General features: G+C 37.8%; 1 long non-coding RNA gene across 4 annotated transcripts; it reads right to left on the bottom strand.

Annotated features, from left to right (window-relative positions):
- Nucleotides 1-1,518: 1,518 nt before the first annotated feature.
- LOC121094664 lies at nucleotides 1,519-21,525 on the bottom strand. Of its 4 annotated transcripts, none has more exons than XR_005829917.1 (4): nucleotides 21,307-21,525; nucleotides 17,062-17,220; nucleotides 16,915-16,970; nucleotides 1,519-13,866 (listed from the first exon to the last, which is right to left on the bottom strand). It is a non-coding gene; the product is annotated as an uncharacterized LOC121094664 (long non-coding RNA). The 4 variants fall into 4 exon arrangements; XR_005829918.1 differs by having other exon boundaries at nucleotides 17,062-17,217; XR_005829919.1 differs by lacking the exon at nucleotides 21,307-21,525 and having other exon boundaries at nucleotides 1,519-8,481; nucleotides 13,792-13,866; nucleotides 17,062-21,300.
- Between the last annotated feature and the right edge of the window lie 285 nt (nucleotides 21,526-21,810).

Raw genomic sequence — 21,810 nt, 5'->3', positions numbered from 1 at the left:
TTTGTTCACCAAATCTGTGCACAGATGCACACCAACCTCAGAAGGGTACTACAGAACCACCAATATTAGGTTTGTACCATTTGCCCCCTCACTTATTTTTTCCACTCAGAGCCAAAATCCATCACTGTCGCCACAAGGGTATCTCTGTGCAGCGTGCATATGTCGCACCCATCTTGGTTAGCAGGCTACAGAGTCCAATCCTACCTATTCTAAAACCACTACAAGGTTTCAAAGCTGTATTTCAGTCATTCTCCTTTTATCACAAGCATGTGGTTTATGAAGTGTGCTTCCCAAAACTGCAGTGAAGTTTTCATGCGGTGTCCAGGCTAACAAAACTTATGAGCCTAAGCAGATTAGGGTAAAAAAAAAAACAACAAAAAAAACCCCAAAACCAAATACAACCAAAAAAAAAAAACCAACCCTACCAAACCAAATAAAGGCAGTTGGGTAGGAGTAAAACAACAGCCACTCTTAATCAGATGTAGCAGACTGGAAATCCTCTTACATTTCTGTTTCGGAAAAAAAAAGGGTACAGGAAGTCTCTGAAATTATATAAAGCTACATGAGAAGCACTATTATGAATAATATTAGAACAATATTACTATGTCTTTCTTAATTAGAGCCAAGATGTGATTAAATTTCTAAATGGGTCTTTTTGCTCTCAAAGATAAAAAAACTACAAGTGCTTAACAAAGATTAGTTGCTTACTGGAGCTCTTATTTTGGACCATATGAAATATTTTTATATAGTTGTAAATGAAAAATGAATTAAATATTACTATGATAACTCCTCTATAGGATTGTGTGACTCAACCATGAAGACAAAAGAGAATCAATACTGTATTCATATGTTTTCTTTTTTTTAAAAAACAAGTATCCAGCTGCTGAGGTCACAGTCCTTAAAGTCAAACTAGTGTTCTAGCAGCTTGTGATTACTGCAGGACCAATGACACGTTTCTTTTACCACTGGAGAATTTTCTCTTTTCCCCTGGACAGGGCCACAGTGTTGTCTAGGAAACAAAAAATCTAAAACAGACTGATGTAAATTATTTAACTTGTTTTGTTATTTTTAAGCTTTCTGATTAACAAAAATTCATTTGATCTGAAATAACTTCCTTTCCTCAACATTGTTTGGTGTGCCCCGAAACAGGACATATAAACATTTTATTAAGTGAGCTGAACAGCTTTGAAGTCTCTCGCTGAACTTTCTGTAAATATTCCCATAGTCTCTGCTAGAATGCCATTCTGTAATAACTTCCCACAGCAATAAGGGACTCCCCAAAGGTCCGTTTACTCCACCTACAGCAACAGAACAATAGACAGATACTTCCTCTCTTTTGGCAAAAGCGCCTTAGTTTTGATAGAACGCTAGCCTATGCCAAGACTCTCTGTTGTTCCGTATGTGTACAACAATAACGTTGGGAACCACGCTTTTAGTGATAAAAAGACAGGATTTGTAAAACTTCCCACAGAAAAGTGGTAAAAGCTGTATAAATTAAGAACTTCTGGAAGCTATATGAACTATTGTAGAGGTTTATTAAATAACTGCTTTCCCGAGTAATATTTTTTCCTTTATTAAACTGATAGAAAAATACATTAAAAACCAAACTAACCAGATGTCCAGCTATTAAAAATTTATTCCAAAGCAAATGGCTTCGGGTCACGTGACCGCAGGAAGGGTGGCATGGAATGGCACTCCAGCTGCGCTCCGCTGCTTCAGGCAGCACAACTGTTACCATATTCCCAAGGCAGCAGCACAAGAGGATGTCAGACGCAGAAATAATCTCTAGAAAGGGGAAGTGCTTATGGCGGAAGGAAGTCATTCACTTCCTTCTGAATGCTCCTGCTTGCCCTTTAGGCTCAGTATGAGCCCTCCATAGGCAGGGCTAAAGCCAGTGGGTTTGTAATCTCTTTCTGATTACATCTCAGTGCACTGGTGTGAAAAAGCATCCAACCTATTTCCCGCTGATGTATTTGAACAGAGAGTACAATATTTAAATACAAAATGAGATAAAGGAATGAGCAAGGCAAAATTAAAGATCTCTTCGGATAATAAAGGCATCAAAGCAGAAAGGATGCATTTTTTATATATTTCACCCAAATATGGCAGTTACTGAAATTAGTGGTTTGTCAGGTATTCAAAGTTGTTAGAAAATTTGAATGAAGGCCTTAACCGAGAGTTTCAGTAAAATTTAAGTGACACGTAAGCATTATGTTGACCTCTGCACTTCAGAAAACGTCACCCTTGCTGTATTTAATGGTGGTACAGTGGCCTGCATGAAATGATCTGACAGTTTTAGACAGCTTCATGGGAGATAAAAATCCACATGACAAAAGGCTACGGTAACACAGACGCAGCTGATAGACACAGCAGAAAAAACAATAGTGAGTGATGAAGCTGGTTAAACTGATGTTTTCTCCAGGCCCTAAGACACATTGATGAGGCAATGCGGGGGCCAACTGCACGTTCATTTTGCCACCGCTGTATCTGACCCATTAATAAATATCTACAAAACTATCCCAATTATCCGTGGCATAAGTATTCATTTTATAATACTAAAATCTATAGGAAAATGCATCAAATGTTTTCTTTGGTAACAGTCCTAACACCAGTATTAAGATGTGCTTGCATAGTTCTACAGAAGCTTTGAATTCATAGGAAAAGGATTAGAGAAATACAAATTAATTGTGGAGAAACAAAGTGAATGACAAGCGGCAATCAACATAGTACAAGAAATCACTGTCTAAGAGACTACAGGACTGAAAAGTACAACTAAAACTATCCTCATATTTAAATAATTACTTCTAAAACATCTCTGTTGGGAAAAATAGTATTTTCTCAGTTTTAAAGCGCAATTGGCAACCTGATAATCAGGATCACTTCAGAGAAATGAAGACACAATCGGTAGCTTTACAAAAAGATGTCCAAAGCTCAGGAAGGACCCAATTAAATGTTAGAAATTATTAGGAGGGAGAACAAAATGTAAAGCATTGCTGTGTCACTGTGTAAAACCATACTGCCCCTGACACCATTCAGATTTGAATACCCGCTATGACTCTCATTTCCCACCTTAAAACAATGCGGCAGTACTGAAGACACTGGGAAAGGCAGAAAGAATAATTCAAATTATGGAATAGTTTCATATAAAGAATCACAGTAAAGACTAGAAGTCTTCAGGCTAGGTAACAGATAAGGGAGGAAAGGTGATGTACACTCGTCAAATCACAACTGGCACAGAGATGCTGAATAGGTACGATGCTTCTCTCTTCCCTCCAGCGCTGGTGTCATTAAAGCAGCAGGTTCAAGCAAAGACAAGGCGGTAATTCCTGGGACGTGTCATACCTGTGCTGTGAAAACCTTTGCACCTGAACACACTGTGGCCTCTGAGCAACTGGACAAATTCATGGACAAAACAACTTTTCAAGCCACCTTGCAATAGTGCTGATACAATGTTTAAACTAAGCGCAGCAGTGAAAAAATAGCTAACCTAAACCACACATATACAGTCTCAAGAGAAATGTATACCATTTTGTTCTGTGTCATGTTTCCAGCATAGTTACAAGCAGCATCTGACATCTGAGAGGTGACAGGCATTGCTCTGCGGAGATTAATATACAGGAACTAAAAGGCAAAACCATTATGCCTCCTCTTCTGCTGAAAAGGCCACATTCCACCAAGCCCCCTTTTGGAATACCACTCACCGTCAATCTGCATTAAGAGGAAGGACGAAGTAAAGCTCAGCCGCCAAGGAAAAGTCAGGCTGCTCCTGGAATAGGTGGCATAGGCAAGAACATGTGGCAACGCAGAGCGAGCTGCATTAGGCAAGTAACTCTCAAAGGTTTTATAGCAATGCTATCCCTATTTAAATCACATGTGAGAAAACAAGCACAGCAAAATCCTGACATGGGAAGAACTTAATTTGTACAGTTTGCTCCCTTTTTTGTATTGTGGTGAATGTCAATTTGATGATCAGTCATCTAGGCCAACATGAGAGGGGGTAGGTACCTTCTTCTGGAACAGAGTACAAGACTGTCTTAAAAATGATCATCAAGAGAATGAACTTCATTTTGATATGCTGTATGTGGTTGGACTACATTTACATCTAATTTAGTCTGAAGTCACCATGTTGATAATCAAATTAAGAGTCTCTTACACTTCTCAAGTCATTAATTTGTGTCTTTTGATTTTAATGCCACAAACCTGGATCTTAATCTCTAAAATAAAACTGGGTTTAAATAATGGCCCCAACACCCTTATCCCACATTGACAAACATACAAACATTTCAGCTTCATGTACAAAGGTTGGTTTCATCAATCTTAAGATTAAATTGTATATTGTCATAATACTTCCAGTACTTAATGTTTTGACTTAAGGTTTTTGAGAACCATCTTACTCTCTCGACAGTGTGAACAGTCTGTATTTGATTTAATGCAGGTAATAAATTTCCTTCATTAACAGATATTTTATAAGGTAAAAAGACTACTTAATTGTAAGCATTCTTGTACGACATTGGTCGTATTTGATGATGTTTTCATCAGGTCAAGGCTGAGGGCAAAAATTTGACAGCTGCTCTAAAAGTAGGTCCATGTCTTTATAATAATTTGAAGATTATCTCAAAAATGCTCGCAAAGAAAAAAAATAGTTTTGTATTTAGTACTGTAAATAGGGAAAATGTAACTTGTCTCTATAAACGACACCAAGTTCCTTTCTTACTCTTTTGCAAATTGCAGTAGAGGTGCAGACATTTCTTTCTCTATGACAGTCTTGTATTTGTGTTGCCACAAATTAACATTTTTTTAAACTACTGACTAATATAAAATACTGGAATATTTTGTCATGAAAAATGTTAACTACACAATTTTTTTTCAAATCTATTCCTAATTTTTTAAAATCCATAGCTTTTGTGAACTGACATAATTTATCCTTTTCAGGACAGGCCTTCAGGGCAACTAACTGTGTCTGATCATCAAAGCTGGCTGGGAAAGACCAGGCAGTGCTGAAAGCGGCTGAAATAATCCTTGTGGAAAGAGAACTCCAGAAAAGAGTCTAGCTCTTTATGTCCGGTCCTGGGACAAACAAGAGCTGTTGCAGCATATCCTGGTCACAGAAATAGTTTTTATTTGTAAATTCTTGTTTGAATAAAACAAATATATTTAGAGAGAAATTCACATGGATATTATTGCTAGGTATTTCTTGGGCATGACATCTATTTCTTCTTTCTCAGTGAGGATGGATTTCTGTATAATAAGAATACATTTTGAGCTGTAAATTGCTTGCTAGCCTAGAAGCTGCGATTTAAACAGTTTACATAGTATTGTCTGAGTCACCAAAAGTTAACTGAAGAACTGTTATCATAATTTATGGGATTATTATGAAATACATTATTGGAGTGTTATGAAATTTTGTTAAGCTTTTTATTTCAATGAAAAAGAATGGCAGTTATTGTTTTATGTTGCTGAGGACAAAAGATAATTTCAGTGTGCACAGAGCTGCATAAAAACTTTCAAATATATATTATTTGCTACTGTTGATTCATATTGTTGGAATTATTTTTGACTGAGCATACCTGAATCAAAACCAAAGTGTCATCAAACATTCAAGAGGGGATATATAACATTTTGAGACAGACATCTATGACTGATGCACAAGTTCATGAACAAACACTGTATCAGTTATATTAGTGATGAAATTTTTCAAAATTTCTACCTATGAAAAGATTAAGTACAGTTCTTTCAGATTGGAAATAACAGAGTGATACAGAAATAAAGCCTTTGTAATTCACGTGACCACTAATGGATTCCATTTCCTTATGATGGACATTATTGTCATATTAAATTAATGGCTAGACAAAGTATTACCTTCTTATTTATGCATTTATATTTCATAAATATTTTATAATAAGTACTTATATGTAGATCACACAATAAAACATTCACAATGTTTATGGCACATCTATTACTGCCAAAACTTTCTGCTTGAAAATGGAAATACATTCACATACAGAAATAAGTTTGCCAGAGGCTATTAAACTAACTTTAAAAAAAAATAAAAGAAAAAAAAAGAGAGAGAGAAAAGACCCTAGGAATGACTTACTATTCCTGGCAAGACATTAAGGATTCCTGCGACACTTCTCCTTACAGGCATTTTCAGGTTCTATGGGAGAGTTAAACTTACTGTAATAGTCAGTTACTATTTAAGCAACAATTCTGGTATTTGTGGACCACACTTTTCAAAAAGTGACTCAGCCTGTTCTTAGCATGGATTCAGTTTTTGATTAGGAATGACTACAATATAGAATTAATATGCAGAAAAATACAGATGTTTGAGTAAGCTTTAGTCTTAAAACCCTTGCTATCGTCAGCCAGGATTTTTTACTGTTTGCCAAGTTCCTTGTTTTGCTACATGGATTTTAACAGCCTTGCTGTCATGCATATCCCTGTTTCCATAGTACAAATTTTATTTGGCACTGCCATCTTTATTGCACATATTCTTAAACTAACAACAATGCAAGCAGAAATCTAAGCCTGTCCAGACAAATGAGAGAGCTTCTGGCAGCGTAACGTCCATTGTCTGCAATCGTTCTGACAGATCACTGAGCTCAGACAGTGCATCATACGTGCTTAAATTATGAACAAATTCCATTGATGTAAGGATAATTCTAAATGCAGAGTATTTGGCACAACTCTTGGCTTCTAAGCCTGGTCCATGGAAGGATTCAGTGATGGGCCTGAAGGGCTCCAAATTAATTCCAGACCACATCGATACAACCCTGTCTTGAAACTAGCTAGTGAGTATCTAAAATTCTCTGCAGTAGTTATTAGCATAACACTATATACTCAACACATCTGCACATCTGTTTTGGATTTCAAGAAGTATATATCAAATAGATTTGTGACTACAGATGCCTCGTTCACAACAGATTTTGTGGCACCAAAAAAGTTTTAAGCTGTGTTTATCACATCATTAAATGAATAGAAATAATTCTTCAGACAAAAGGTATTACCAAATGGAAGATTTCATACTTGAAGAGGGAAATAAAAAAACCCAAACCACAGAGCATGAAATCAGAAGACTATCTTTGCATTTGTGTAGACCCTTTCAACAGTGTTAAAATAATTAATAAACCCAAAAAGATTATTTTCCAGGTTGGAAATTGAATATGTACCTTAGGATTTTGAAAAGTGTCCAGTGATGGAGGCTATCAATTTTTTGTAATGCAACTCTGAAATGCGTTAAGACAATACAATTAGCAGAAAGCCCTGGGTACCTCCTTGTTTCACAGTGAGCAGCGAATATGAATGGATTTGTATTTCTTCTTAATATTGTGCAAAATCACATAGGTGAAAGTTACAAATAAGTTACTCTCAAACAGAATGCTCCTTTTATCAGATTCTGTATTCTCACTATTGCCTTTACACAGTACTAAAGACACATTATTTAATTAGTTTCAGACAAAAATAGTCTTCTCACCACTAAAGCTAAACATTAAGTTAATTTGTTTAGGATCTTATCCAAAACCCACTTACACAATGTAATTTGAAGTATGCTCTGATACTGCTTCCTTATCAATAATTACCAGTTTTCACCCAGATATATGGCTTGCCCTTTCATAATGCAGCTTTCTACTGAAGTGATATCAATATATATTTCTAATGCAAATTAAACTCATCAATCATTTCTTCAGAATATATTCAACCTCAGTTTTAAAATTCACTGAGTTACAATGTTTATATCATTATAATTTTTTTCACTGACTTCAGTATAGCCACAGTTTTACTTAGATGACATGTTGACCATGGAAGTCAGTACTGCCACATTTAAATCAAATCCAGAATGTATATACAGTTTATTTCTGCTTTTATTGAAAACTGTTGGGTATGTATGTATAACTCAAATTTTCATATCATAGCATTTGCTTTGTGAATTTAAAGAATTAATCTAGATTAACGTTGCCTGCAGCAACATATTTGTGAATGGTCTTCTGGGTTTTGGCTCAAATCTGATTAGCCACAAAGAAGGAAAGAAATTTAAAAAACACTACAGGACTTGACAGAATGACAAATGTATTATGCACATTTGTATTTTTGCAAAAGGTTTTAATCATACAGTGTTGTGCAACTGTAGCACACAAGTGCAATGACAGCAATACTTCATTGCTTAGGAGTGGTTTACCTCTCCTTTAATAGACTTTTGAGCTTTGGTATCAAATTGACCAACTTTCTCTGGTTTCTAGCCATGGATGAACTCATTACAAAGTGAAGTGAATGTGAATTTCATAGAACGTTTCTCGGCTCAGGAAATGCCATTTCTTAAGTTGCACTTACACACATACACATGATCACCATTTTAAGGTCTTTTCTTTAAACAGTTGGTAACAGTTTTAATATACATATCTCTAGCTTTGCATGTGTTGTTCTTCTTCCATCTTTTCCTTTCTCAATGCATGCCTCTTTCCAAGATTAGTGTAAGTTATGATGGACCTGTGATGAACATTCACAAACACTTCAAAGCTCAAGTACCACTTCTGGCCACTCAAAAAGTGTTCAGAAACAGAGGAAACAACTATAACATTCATATCCTACTTGAAAACTAATACATAAAGGAGGAAAAAAATATTAACAAACCCTTCAAGATACTATAGTATCAACAAAAAACAAGAAGCCACCAGCCTGGAAGCACAGTGCTGAAACAGCTGTCAGATAGATTGAGCTGATAGAGGGACCCAGCGCCATCCAGGAAATAGAGCAGAATTCCAGACGATGAGGCCAAGGAAAGGAAAATTAGCTTTTCTGTGTATCACATGGCAAATTGAGTCTACTTTGCCAATTCAATTTGCCTTTTATTTGTTCTTCTATTAATTAGGGTATTTCTCTGAAGGGAAAAAAAACCCAAAAGCATTTACAGGCATTTAAAAGAAAGAAGAAGTATTTCAATAATGAAGTTGAACGGAGAAGTTGAACAGAAAAGTTGAAATCATGTCCAATCTGCCTTATGTTCATCCTTAGCAATCAGAATGATCATCGCTGTCCTATTTTATCTTTCAAAATAACTCTGAAGATTAAAAAACACATGTGTGGTTGACAATGCATCTGTCTCTAACAAGTGATTACAAAAGGGACTGGAAGACACTTGAGTAAAAAGCATGGCATTTCCTATTGGTGTCCATGGGAGGAATAGGTCTTGGTTAACCACATTCTTGTAGAAGTCTCCAGAACTTTGTCATGGACTTCCTGCTTGTGATATGAATGCCTGAAGAGACCTAATCTGTTTTCCGGCTCATTCAAGAACCTGGCAGATTGCTAGCTGATACACTATACTTCTGGGGAGGACAGTGTGCATCCTTCTGGTCTCAAGTCACCCAAGGACAACTTCTAGCTAAGCAAGCAAGCATCTGTTACAAAGACCTGGAAGAATGGGTAATCAGAAGAACATTCTAAGAATAATATTGCTCAGACTCAACGACAAAAAGGCCATAATTCAAAAAAAGGTCAAAACTTCACTAAACAACCAGTAGAAAAGTAAGCTATTTCCTACTACTTCTGCTTGCTTACGGTACAGTGTTCCAGTTTACACCCCTTTGTGGTCCATATTGCTCCTTTAGAATGGATGTTAAAGAACCTTTTTCTTTATAATTGTTTTATTCTCCCTGGAAACACAGAAGCCAAGAAAATTGCCTAAGAAATAAGGAGGTGAAAGCACAGACTGCCGTCCCTGCTGCGTCAAGTGAGGCTTGCAGGATTGTTCTAGATGACATATGACCCTCAATAATTGGAGTGTCAAACTTCTGGCAAAAATCTTTGGGCAGTAATCTGATAAAGGTCACCAGATGGTGAAAAATCTTGTGGATGCAGTTTGAGAAGCACACAAGGTAGTTCCAAATGTGGAACTGAAGCGAGGCTGAGAAGCCCAATCTTTTATGGAGCACAAGTAACCCAGGAGTTCTCAGAAAAGTAGCCTTGGAACATACTTAGGAAGCACGGAGAGGAGGTGGAGGTCTAGACCACAGGGAGATCATTTCCTTAAGAATGTGATAATATGGCAATACGCTGTGTTAGAGCTCTCTGGAAGACCGGTAGCATGAAGCTGTAGGTCTGACGAGCTTCTTCAATTGCCGCACTGGTCATGGAGCTGACCCACTGCTAAGGCCTTGCTCAGGAATGTCCCAAGTATGGGGTTTCATCTTTGCCTAGAGTACAGCTCTTTCCCATCCTGACTGAAACAGGGTGTTCACAAGTAATTCTTCAGTTGTGTTAACAGGATAATAAGCTATTTTAATGCTACTTGGTCCTGAAGAACCCACAAACCTAATTAACAAATACTCCTGAAGCTGGTGTTAATGACCTCAGTGGACAAAAAGCAAAGCTTCCCAGGAACACGGGCTATCAAAGCAAAGGGAATGGTTATCTGAGATTAAAAAACAATTGCCAAGATCAACGCACCTCTCAAAACCCCAGTGCAGAACCTAAACAGAGTAGAATAAAAATACCAGCAGTAGCTAAAACTCTCTTAGCTGTAAAAAAAAAGGGGAAAAGTTTCAAAGCTGGGAGTCAGCTTTCCACACACCACAGGTACTACATGAAATGAAGGACCATTTTGAATCAGTAGATGTTTCAGAGCAACTGAGCAAGAGAGTATTGTGCTTATTGTCACACTGCCATTATGCAGCTGGTTGACACTTGTGCATGCTCCTGCTGCTATCAATGAGATTATCTGACAGATAAGCTCTCAGTGTGAACTCAAACACAGAACAGCTGATAAAAAGAACACTGAATCCTTGCCTATATGCAAACAAAGTATAAGTGTACTATTAATCATCAAGGAAGCTTTTAAAGAAAGCTAGCCCTTAGAGAGCCCCATAGCCTACCTATATGGAAAAAAAGAGGGGGGAAAGGGGTAGGGGGGAAAGGCGGGGGAGATGACAGATTTCTTATCAGAAGAAATGGCTTTTGACTCTTGGAACACATTGTTTATATTCTACATCTAAAAAAGTTACATTTGCATTTGTGAACTATGTTCACTGATTAAGTAATTAACACGGAATTACATGGAAAGTACCTGATTCTACTGGTTAAGGCTCATGTAAGTTAAATTTCTGTAAGACATTTTGCCATTTAAGACTGACTTTCTGAGTAGCTGGGAAAGCATGGCCTGACTTCACAAACATCTTATAAAAGGTCATGTTCATTTATAAAAATAGTTTATATGTGTTTCAGATTAACACAAACAGAAAACAAATGTACTTGCTCTGGCAACTGGAATCTTGTTACCTTACGTATAGCAAAATAAACCATTATATACTCATTTCATTTATGCCCCAAGCCAATATATTTCTGTATCTGCTATAAAAACAAAGGCTTTTAGCTAGACCTCTCAGAAGCATGATCCTGTTTATAGATCATAATTGCCTAAAGCCTCAGTATAAAAAATACATACTAAGGCAGCATTCCTGCCTATCTAAGGTTCTTTTATTTTGCTGGGCAGTGTACAGAATCAGGCCTCTCAACTCAAAACCTGGATGTTCCTTAGTCATTTTAATTTACATGCCAGACTAATATATTTTACAGCAATTCAACGTTTTTCTATTCAGAAATATGTTACTTGCACCGTTAGATTTGGTACAGACCTATTTGTGTAGGAGACTTGGCTGGGGATGTAACTAGATAGGATAGGTAACTGCTCTGTGTACATTTTAACAATTCCTAAACTACACAGTATATAAATTGAGTCTGGAAAACGAGTATCTTTTTTTCCCTAAGTATCAGAAGGCATTGAAAGTTTAACTAAATGTTTCCTTAAAAGTGGAATGCTGTTTTCCTTCTTCCTTCAACCCCTCTCAGAACTTGCATGAAAAATGCATCAAATCGTGACAAGGGGACATGTTAATAAATGAAAGCAAAATTAAGTTTGTGTATAACAGATAGAGTCCTCATTTAAGCCTTAAAAAAAGCAAAAATGCCAAGTATCTAATATTTTAAACAAACAGGGCTGTGTAAGTAACTTCACAGTAAGTAATCAAGGCCAAAACTGAGGAATATAAAATATTGTTTAAATCCAACCTTTACCAAAACTACCTGGCATCTGATGTTTTATCTTAACATAGAAGTGCCTCAGAATTAACAGCAGCAATTTGAATATGTGATGTAAGCAAGTACAGTTAAAGTACGTCACTCAGCTTCTTTGGTATTTGGCTAACCCCCTGGTACATAGATTTTTTTTTTGTAATTCCTATATATCAGATAATGAAAGCAGTGTGTAGTGTTTAAAATCCCAAAGGTTGCATGCATCTAGGAGACTTACATTTAGGAAACTACTACATTGCAATAAGCCTTACAATAATTAAGTACTAAAAACTGATGTGGCCAGGCATCACAAACTTTCAAACCATTATCAAGCACACATTTGTACTAAGCAGTAATTATTATGAATATTAGAGTCTTTATAATTAGTAGCAGTCACAGAGAAACAGATTCTAAATCAGCAAATTTTACAAATCAGCAAGTAAGTAAACAATAATAAAGGGTAATACAGGTACATGTTCACTTAATTTACTAATTGTACTGCTTGTTTGCTATGCTTTTTTCCCTTGCAATATATTAGCATAATATTCACATCTAATAAACATTCTAATTCTAGTAAAGAAGACATTTGAGTATAGCAATAAGAGTAATCAAGTAAACATAGCACTGTAGTTTGTTGTAGATCAGCACTTGTGAATACTGAAGCAGTGAAATCCATTATGCAATATCTATTAATCTTGAAAAAAACCTAAATGCTAAGTAAGTAAAAACCTCTGTAACTCAGTTCATGGTCCGTGTTATGCTAATAGCTGTAATAAAATGAGATGCATGTGTTTCATGTAACTTCCAACTGATGTAACATTTTTTCCAAATGTAATTAAAATTCCACCAAGGTTGAACTAGACAGATTTTCAGGTCTCTAAAAACCCTAAAGATTTTATTCCATGCTTCGATAAAGTCTTACACAACAGGAATCATTATGGAATGGTATACATGATAGTGTAAGTACATGATAAATAAGAAATCAGTTCATGATATAAACTTAAACGTAGCTCTGCACTGATACAGTGTTTGAGTTTGTTATATTATGCATCAGTTGTTACTACCTAGTTATTACTAATTGAGCATAAGTGCAAAGGTATCATAATGTAAACTTCTGGGTTTGATTAATTAGCTCCAGTAAAACCTATTGCTGTGTCCAGTTCACTCTTCCAAGGTCCTTTCAGACTGTTAATTCAAGCAGGAAAAATTCCAAAGCAATAAAAGAACCCTTCTAAATGTATTGCTTTTGTTATTGCAGGTCAATTATTATTCCTCTGTTACAAGAAAGAATCAAAAAGTGCACAGGGCCGATTGTTCCTACAGGATTACTTTGTACCCCAGAATGCTGGACACATTTGAGCTACAGATAAGCACATAAAATTTAATCAAGTGAAGTTTAAACACTTGTATATTAACTAGGTTCAGAATAAGATTTCCATAGCATACCCTCATTTTTGGTTACTTAGCCAATTCAGACACGTTAACAATAGGGGAAGAGAGGTTTTTTATGATGGACTGGTCTTTGCTGCTTGGGTAAGCCCCACAGAGATGAGCAATATTTTGTAAAAGAACCTATTTATTCTTAGTCATAACAAAAAGGAACATCTTGGAAACATTTAAATACATTTTCACATGCAACCGTTCTTCCTCTTAGTGCAACAGCATGCCTACAGGTAATAAGCACTAGTTTTGAGCACAAAAATAGTTGAGTTAAATGATCAAGCCACTTACCTGTTACTTGATCTTGTAAAACTGCTGTCTGCTTTACCTGTTTGCCATTGACAGCTAAATACAATCCCTCAATGCCTGTAAAGAATCATGATACATCATTGTGCCATACAGAGGAGGGAAAAGTAGCAAACCCATCAGAGTTCAAAACCATTTCACGCCTTTAGTTGGTGTGCAGTTTATGATACGGCTCTGAGTTTTCTTAAACTACAGGCATGCAGTGGGTGCTGCTTTCAATAACCTGCCAGCAGTGAGAGAGAAGGGGGGCTTCAGCTAAGATGCTAAAAGAGCAGGCTCATCAATTACTGCAGCTGCATGCAGTATTGATTAGGAATGCTAAACGGGCTTATTGCATTGTAAGGGGAAGAAAAGTAACTTGGAGCTACATAAATAGATTTAAATAGAAAAGATTTCTGAGGCAAGTTGTTCGAAACTGGAACACTTTTACTACATGACTTCCTCGGCAATATAGAAGGCTGAGGTTACAGAAGGATGATGAAAAACTTGATCTTAACAATTAATAGAAATAAAATTAGCCTAAGAAATACTGGTGCTGTGCTTAGGTTTAGAGGACAGACATGAAACATGTAAATTTATCATTTTAAAATGAGACGATTTCTGTCTCCTACCACAATTTATTGCTGTCTGCTTTTTTATTCAGATGAATTCCTTCTGTGCTTAGAATGACAGAATACTTCCACACTAATGAGCTAATTAGCTTAATTGCATAATTTTGCTATTTCTTATTAATCTCATGTTGCATTTCCAGAAGAAATAGTTACTAAGTCACAATTACAGAATTCTGATACATTTCTCCTCCTTTTTGGGGCAGGGGGTGGGGGAGAGTTACATTTACATGTCGTCTTCTGGACATTTGCTTACCCAGATGTCTTATTAGACCATCATTACTTTGAATGGTAAACCCAAATTGATCTCCAACAATGTCAGAAATCAAGATAATGGTATATAATACTTTATGATAACCTTTGAATGCTTAATATTGCAGACAATAATCTTAGTTTTTATTCAAGAGGTAAGGTATTGCATATATTTCCACATATTTTCTGTCAAAGCACTATTATTCAGGCATCTGCAGCCTGATACTTTGAGTCAAAGCTTCAGTTTTATTTAATTAAGAACAAAAGAAATAGTGAATATGTTAGTACTAGTTCTTTCTAGGTCCAAGCTTTTACAGTATTTACTGTAAGAAAGCATTGAGTATGATGCATTTCTGAATACATTAAGGCCTATAAGGATTTCATACACATAACTGAATGAAATAATACAGCCAGACAAAACAGTTGAGATTATACTCAAGCATGTGCTGAAACACAGGCCAGACCCTGAAGAGGTATAACTCAGCACAATTTCTCTACTAGGTTGTTTTATGTCTGCTGCCAATATAATGCAATTTTAGCAATTTAACAGAATTTAAATGAATGTTAATTAACAAGGACCTGTCTTAATGATTTAGGGTCAATAAAATGGGTATTGGAAAGATGTGGAAATGAGAGAAGCTGACTGAGTGCTTCAGCTTACTCTTTTCTCCTCTCTCCCTCCCAATAAATGACCTGACTTGGACTGATTTTTGATCTTTTTCAGAATATATTTATGCATCTGATGCTCATGTGGTAAGTCAGACTTCTGTGAAAAAACAAACCAGCTCCCTAGTTAGACTGAATCTTTAGTATTATTAATGAGCAGAGTGCATAAAATGCCTCTATTTCAATTCAAGACAGAAACATCTATTAGCAAGTTAAGGACCAAATTGCCATTGAAATATTAGTATGTATTTTTAAGTTTAATGCAATTTAACTGAAGTTGTAGATTTTGTAATAGAACATGATTCAGCATAACGTAAACTTCTTACAGAGAGATGCTACATATGTAGCATCACCTATTTTCTGTTTTATTATTACTCTTCAGTTTTGCTTATACCATAGAATGACAAATTGTACTTGAATATTAGCTTTGAAAAAATGAAACCTGGCAAAAATTTCACTTTTGACAAATTCCTGCATTTTTATTATAAAAAAATTAAACTATCTTGCTATTCCCCAAATAAGCTCATGTAAAAAAATCAGTACCTTATATAATTACCCAGTTCTCTAATATCTTAAAGCCAGAATTTCGGCAGCTATTTTTTAAACTTGATATTCCATTAGTTTTATTAAGAAATAAGCATCCAAATTCATGGTAGCTTGGGCAAAGAACCAGCTAAAGACCTCCTCCTTTATTTAAATGCCTATTTCTGAATGACTTCTCAAATACTCTTTTTTTAAAATGTATACATTATATATTGCATAAAAAAGATGTTTTACAAAGTTATGCAATTCCTTTAAAACTTTCTATAAAGCTAATATGAAGTGTTAAGACTATTAATGTTATTTGAAGGAATACATACGTGGCCTGAATATTGAAATCACATCAGCATCAAGAGATTCTGCTTGTAAAACATTAAAAATCATTGTCTATTGACAATTTCACCTTTAAAGTGAGAGGTAAGGTATGACCAAAATACATTCCAGCTGTAGAATTGCACATCATTACATGCTTATCTGGAGATGCATTTGTTGGTCCATTTCAGAAGAGTCCCAGGTTTGTTCAGATGAGGAGGGTGACTGCGTAGATTTACAATACAGCAGCAGAAGCATCTGCATACAGCACCAGAAGCCAGCATGCTGCCGCTTCTCTTCATAAAAACAAAAATACGGGCACCAGAAAAAAAATGAGAGACCAGACCAAGATTTGTGTCCTAGTTTCTGAAGTGTTAAATTAGGCCAATGCGGTATTTCTGTTACTCACTGATTCTTCCTTAAAGTTTGTTGCTGCCAAGCTACAGCTTGGATCATTGGACCAAAGTTTTCCTTCGCCAGAAATGGGAAATCTCATCTAACAATGGCATATCATAGTGGCTCCATCCTTGTAGCACTACCACACACACCTTTTAAGCAGAAAGGTGCTATATCTACTCAAGATGTCTTGTCACAGAAGGAACCACTTTCTCTGCTACTCCTTTCCAGTTTTCTTTGCCACGTGCCTGTTTTTGACAAATTAAACTAAAAGATGTAATCTGTAGTAACTTGGTCTTTGCTGCCACATGATGAAGATCAAAATGTAACTTACCTTTGAAAGTGAGTGCTCTGCTTCATGTGGAATACAGCTGGAATCTCTTTCCCACCCTTAGACATGACAAATACATTAACACCATCTTACTGCAAGTATACTGACATCATGCATGGTAAATACACTTGCGCAAGAAGCCTCTTTTACCTGTTGTTTTTTGGTTTTAATCCCCTTAGTAACTGCATCTCAGTACCCTTCAGCCACTTGTTTCCATTACGCCTGGTTGCCTGTGAACCACTGCAGATCTCTTGTAGGCCTTTAGTGCTGAGCACATACGAACATCTTAGCCATTGGTATCACAGCCTGCTTTCAAAGGACACAGATAAATACAAAAACACCCAAACTGCTCTAGTTCCTCACTGCAGCACGTTTCTACAGTTGACCAAACAGAGCAGCCACAGTGTTTGCTAGAACACGAACTCAGAAAGATGATACGTAATGCTGGGGTTTCTCCAAACCTTCATTCAAGTTTGGTCAAGACTTTTGATTTCCCCAAGTGAACCAGACTTGTATAGGTTTTCTGGAAGTCTAATACTTACTTTGTTTGTTGTTTCTTTTTTGCTAACTGATTAGGGCTGTAACAATGCCATTTCTTTATTCATTCAAGCATCTGATGTAAAACAGATAACAAAGTTGACACAGTTACTGCCTGCATCATCTTAACTGTCTTTATATGAATTGAAAAATTAACTTCTCAAACTGTAATATTCAAAGAAAAAATAATTAAAACCATGGTATTCAGACATCAACTTCCTCAGGGATATGAATGAAAGAAAAGCAGCACATGCAGTAACTTATTAACTCAGAGTTCCAACACATGTCCTCTGTTCCCACCTTTTTTTTTTTAAAAACATGCCCTCTGCACTACCCCAGCTTCAGGTAGTAGGATATTGTTCCCTGAACAAGGCATCAATTTACCCATTCTTCAGTCATACACAAGAATTTCTACGCAAATGATCCCAGCTTATGATTAGAAAGCCAAGTTATTTAAACCACATAGCTGGTTTAAATTTCTTTTGTTTCCAATTTCAAAGGACACTTTGTTTAAAGAACTTGATTACATCTAAGGCCGTTATTAAAAATGAATCTCAAATAGAACAGATGCATATTGGCCGAGATAAAGTTCAGTCCCTGAGAAGCTGTCAACCGTATCTGAGACAATTTTGTCACAGAGATACACTAAAAGGAGAATCTAGAAAACACTGATATGTCTCAATTTCCTGAAATATTACCCTGTGAAAGTTTCCAAATTAGGCACCATATTGTTAATCTCTTTCCCCATGGAAAAAGGGCAAGGATTACCATCTGGGCACAATTACAAACAATAGTATTTAGATCCTATTATTATTACATTGATGAATACAGCATGGAAGGGTTGAAGAGAAACTTTAAAGAAGACTCTCTAGAATTTGATTAACCCTTCTGTGCTGGTACAAGAGAAAGCACAAAATGTTTTTCTGAAGAGCTGGGCAACTACGTCCAAAGTTATTAAACAGATGCAAAACAGTTTTTTTTAAACTGTTTTAAACAGTCCCCACAGTGAGAAACTGATCAGAATCACAGGACTAAATTAGGAAGGAATAATCAAATGTTTGTATTTGACGTGTCTTAAGAACAGAAGACCACAACTTGGTTGTACTTTGAAGTGACAACCACAGCGATTTTGAACAGGGCTGATCCCTGTGCATACTAAGATTACAGGGCACAAGCAGCCAGGGCATTGACCAAAAAAAAAGAAAAATAAAAATTGAGCGGTGCAAACAGAATGGAATGATTAAAACTTAGAAATATTCAAGTGGATGTGGTAAGATTTAGCATGTTCTGGATGTGTGGGTCAAAGGAGAAACAGGCCAAAGAAGATGCCAAAATTATGGCCTTGAGCGAAGAGAGTCATGGTTGTACTCTCTGTTCTTTCTAGTTATTCTGATTTGGAACAAAGAATAGACAATAAAAACAATAACTCATTAATTTGAAATATTATAGCCCAATTTTCATTTATAAGCATATCCAATAGCAACTGAAGACATTTCCTTGTATGTCGAGGCCATAGAACCTTATGGTACCTTAAGAACTAACCAAAATCACTGAGCTACCTCTCTTCTTTTGCTAGTGAAACTGGAAGATGTCAAGAAAATTACATTACCCTGAAATTAATGTCTTCATTCCAATTTAAATGAAACATGTTATGTTTTTCTGCATTTGTTTAATAGTAAAAGAAAAGGTATTTCTTTATTCTACAAATTATTCTGTTGCAAGGAGAAATTTAGTTAATGTTCTTCTAATTTATGATAGATGCTAAACTACTGAAACCACGTTTTCTTTTTACTGCAATTATTCATGATTAGATTGCTAAACTCTCAGGACAGGGGCCTGGAATATGCTAGGAAGTGCACTGTTAGGCACAGTGGCGCTACTAGAGAACAGCTATACCCCCATTACATTTTGGAGTGAATTGTGTATACTTTTCTTCAGGGTGTTTTTGCACAGACATGCCACAGAAATAAAAGCTAATTAATTAACGATAAATGATCTGAACACAAATAAATAGTGAGGCGGTGAAGTATGCTCTTGGTACTAATCTACTGAGAGTAGTAGAACAGAGGTGGCTGAGGGAATCAGCACACAGCCTCCCAATCCTGAGTGCATAGGCAGGTGAAATTTAGTGTAGAGAACTATACTGTAAACACAGGGGGAAAAAAAATCCTATCCTTGCCTATAAAACTATCTAGCGGACGTAAATGTTAACTGTCAGAAAATAGATCCTGGGATCTATATAGTTAATGCCATGAAAACAACGTTCAATATTTGTTCAGTGCTCAACAGAGCAACTTACTACAATGCTCAGTTTATCTGCTTTCTCCCTTCCCTAACAGAGCAAGAAAAAGAAATGACAGCAATTATAAGGAAAAAACTGGATAATGACATGAAAACCATTATATTGACTGCTTTTATGTCTTCAACACTGTGTGTAACTCCTGGTCTCCTCATCTCCAAAACCATATAGCAGTGCTCAGGAAAAAAAAATAATTAAAAAAAGACATTAATAGTAACGTGAAAAAATCAAATGGACTAAAACTCTGCAACCTGGAAAATACAAGACTGAGGCAAGATACAAAATCATGAGTTGAAGGGAGAAGGTAACCAGAGAGCAGCTGTTCATTGCCTCTACCAAAATGGCAAGAATATCATCTTAAGCCAGACAGGAAACTTTAAAAAACCCAAACTCACATTTCACACAACGCAGTCAGGTTGCATTGAGCAAGGACCTCTTCCTGTAGTACTCTGCCCTTGCCAAAAGCCTACATTGACTTAGAAAAAAAACCCCAACGACTGGGCAAATTTGTGGAATAAAAATATACTGAGAATCATTAAAAGTAAGGCACTGCTTCTGATTCTGAGAGTGCTGAAGCCACAGACGGTTGCATTCAGGTATTAAGGGATCATATGATGTCCTTCCTTAGGCACTTTCTACTGTCCACTGACACATATGCTCAGATATGATGTTATAATGAAGATGACGCTATCTAACTATTTCTGTAATGCATTTATTTATAGCTGAATTCAAGGGAATTGAGAAATAAAGGATGTGCATAGCAGCAAGGTATGTCTCAGCCTTGAAAATATTTACACACACACTGAATGTGTCCAACCGAGACCATTAACATACAAATGTAAGTAAATGTAAGAATATAACCCGCAAAGGAACTTTGTGTTTTCTCTTTTGAGGACTTTTTAACACGGGTCTTGTACCCAGTCAGGACAGAATTTTTCTTTTTTTTTTGGGGGGTGGGGAAGGAGCGTGGCCGTATCGCTAACAGGAGGTGGTGCACAACAGCGTGCAAACCCATCGCTTCGTTTTGAGCAACACATCACTGCCTACCCCAGCCTGCTTCCGTGCAGAAGCGGCCCTGCCGCCGCACGCCGCGTTTCCCGCCGGTCCCCCGGGCGGTTTGTGGCAGCCGCGGGCCCAGCACGGCGGCAGGGCCGGAACCCCCGCTTCCAGTGCGCGAGCAAAAACTGCAGCCGCCGACAGACCCGGTTTCTAAAGCAGCTTTAGTAAGGCAGTGCAGCACGACGGGGAAACGTGGCGCAGAGAACAAGTATTTTAAGCAACGAGGTAAAGATGCACAGTTGCAGTTTCGCAAGTGCTAAGCCCCAGCTCTTCCAGAAGCAAACAGCCGGGAGGAAGGAGCAAAGCCGCCGCGCAGAGCCCGTCGGGGGCCGGTCTGCACCGACGGCGGGCCGAACGCTTGCAACAGTTTGCTGCAAAGTGATTTATTTTGATCCGTTCCGAAGGGATTAGCTGTGCAAATAACGAAACCTGGCCCAATCTGGAACTTAGCTAACAAAGACGGAAAAAAAGTGTAGAAAATGACTCTCGCCCATACTTACTTTTCAGGTGTCTAAAAAAAAAGGAAAAAAAAAAAAAAAAAGAGGGACGGTCCTTAAAGGGAAGCCGCTGCGGCACTCGGTGCGCGCTGGAGCCGGACCAGGGGCGGCAAGGCGAGATGCGAGGGGCCGGGGCAGCGGCACCTGGGGGGGCGTCCGCCCCCCCCCGCCGGGAGCGCGCACGCCCGGGACGAGCCCCTCGGGGTCCCTCCGCCGTTGCGGGGAGCCGGGCCCGCGGCCCCGCCGGCACCCCTGGGCTCGCCTCGGGCGGGAGGCTCGCGCCGGGGCCGGAGCGCGTGCCCGCGCGCGCCTCCCGCTTCTCCCCCGCCCGCCCAGCCCCCGCGGCCGTTAGCGCGTGGCAGTTAGCGCGCGGCCGCTGCCGGGGCGCGTGCCGCCGCCGGGGCTTCCGCGCGCGCCGTGTGCAGCGGCGCGAGGGCAGGCGCGAGGGGAGGCGGGCCGGCGGCCCGGGGCCGTTCCCCGACGCGCTCCCGCCCCCGCCGGGGCCGC

Source organism: Falco naumanni, chromosome 10, assembly GCF_017639655.2.
Source record: "Falco naumanni isolate bFalNau1 chromosome 10, bFalNau1.pat, whole genome shotgun sequence".
In the NCBI taxonomy this organism is placed as follows: domain Eukaryota; kingdom Metazoa; phylum Chordata; class Aves; order Falconiformes; family Falconidae; genus Falco; species Falco naumanni.
This window is presented reverse-complemented; position numbering and strand designations above follow the sequence as displayed.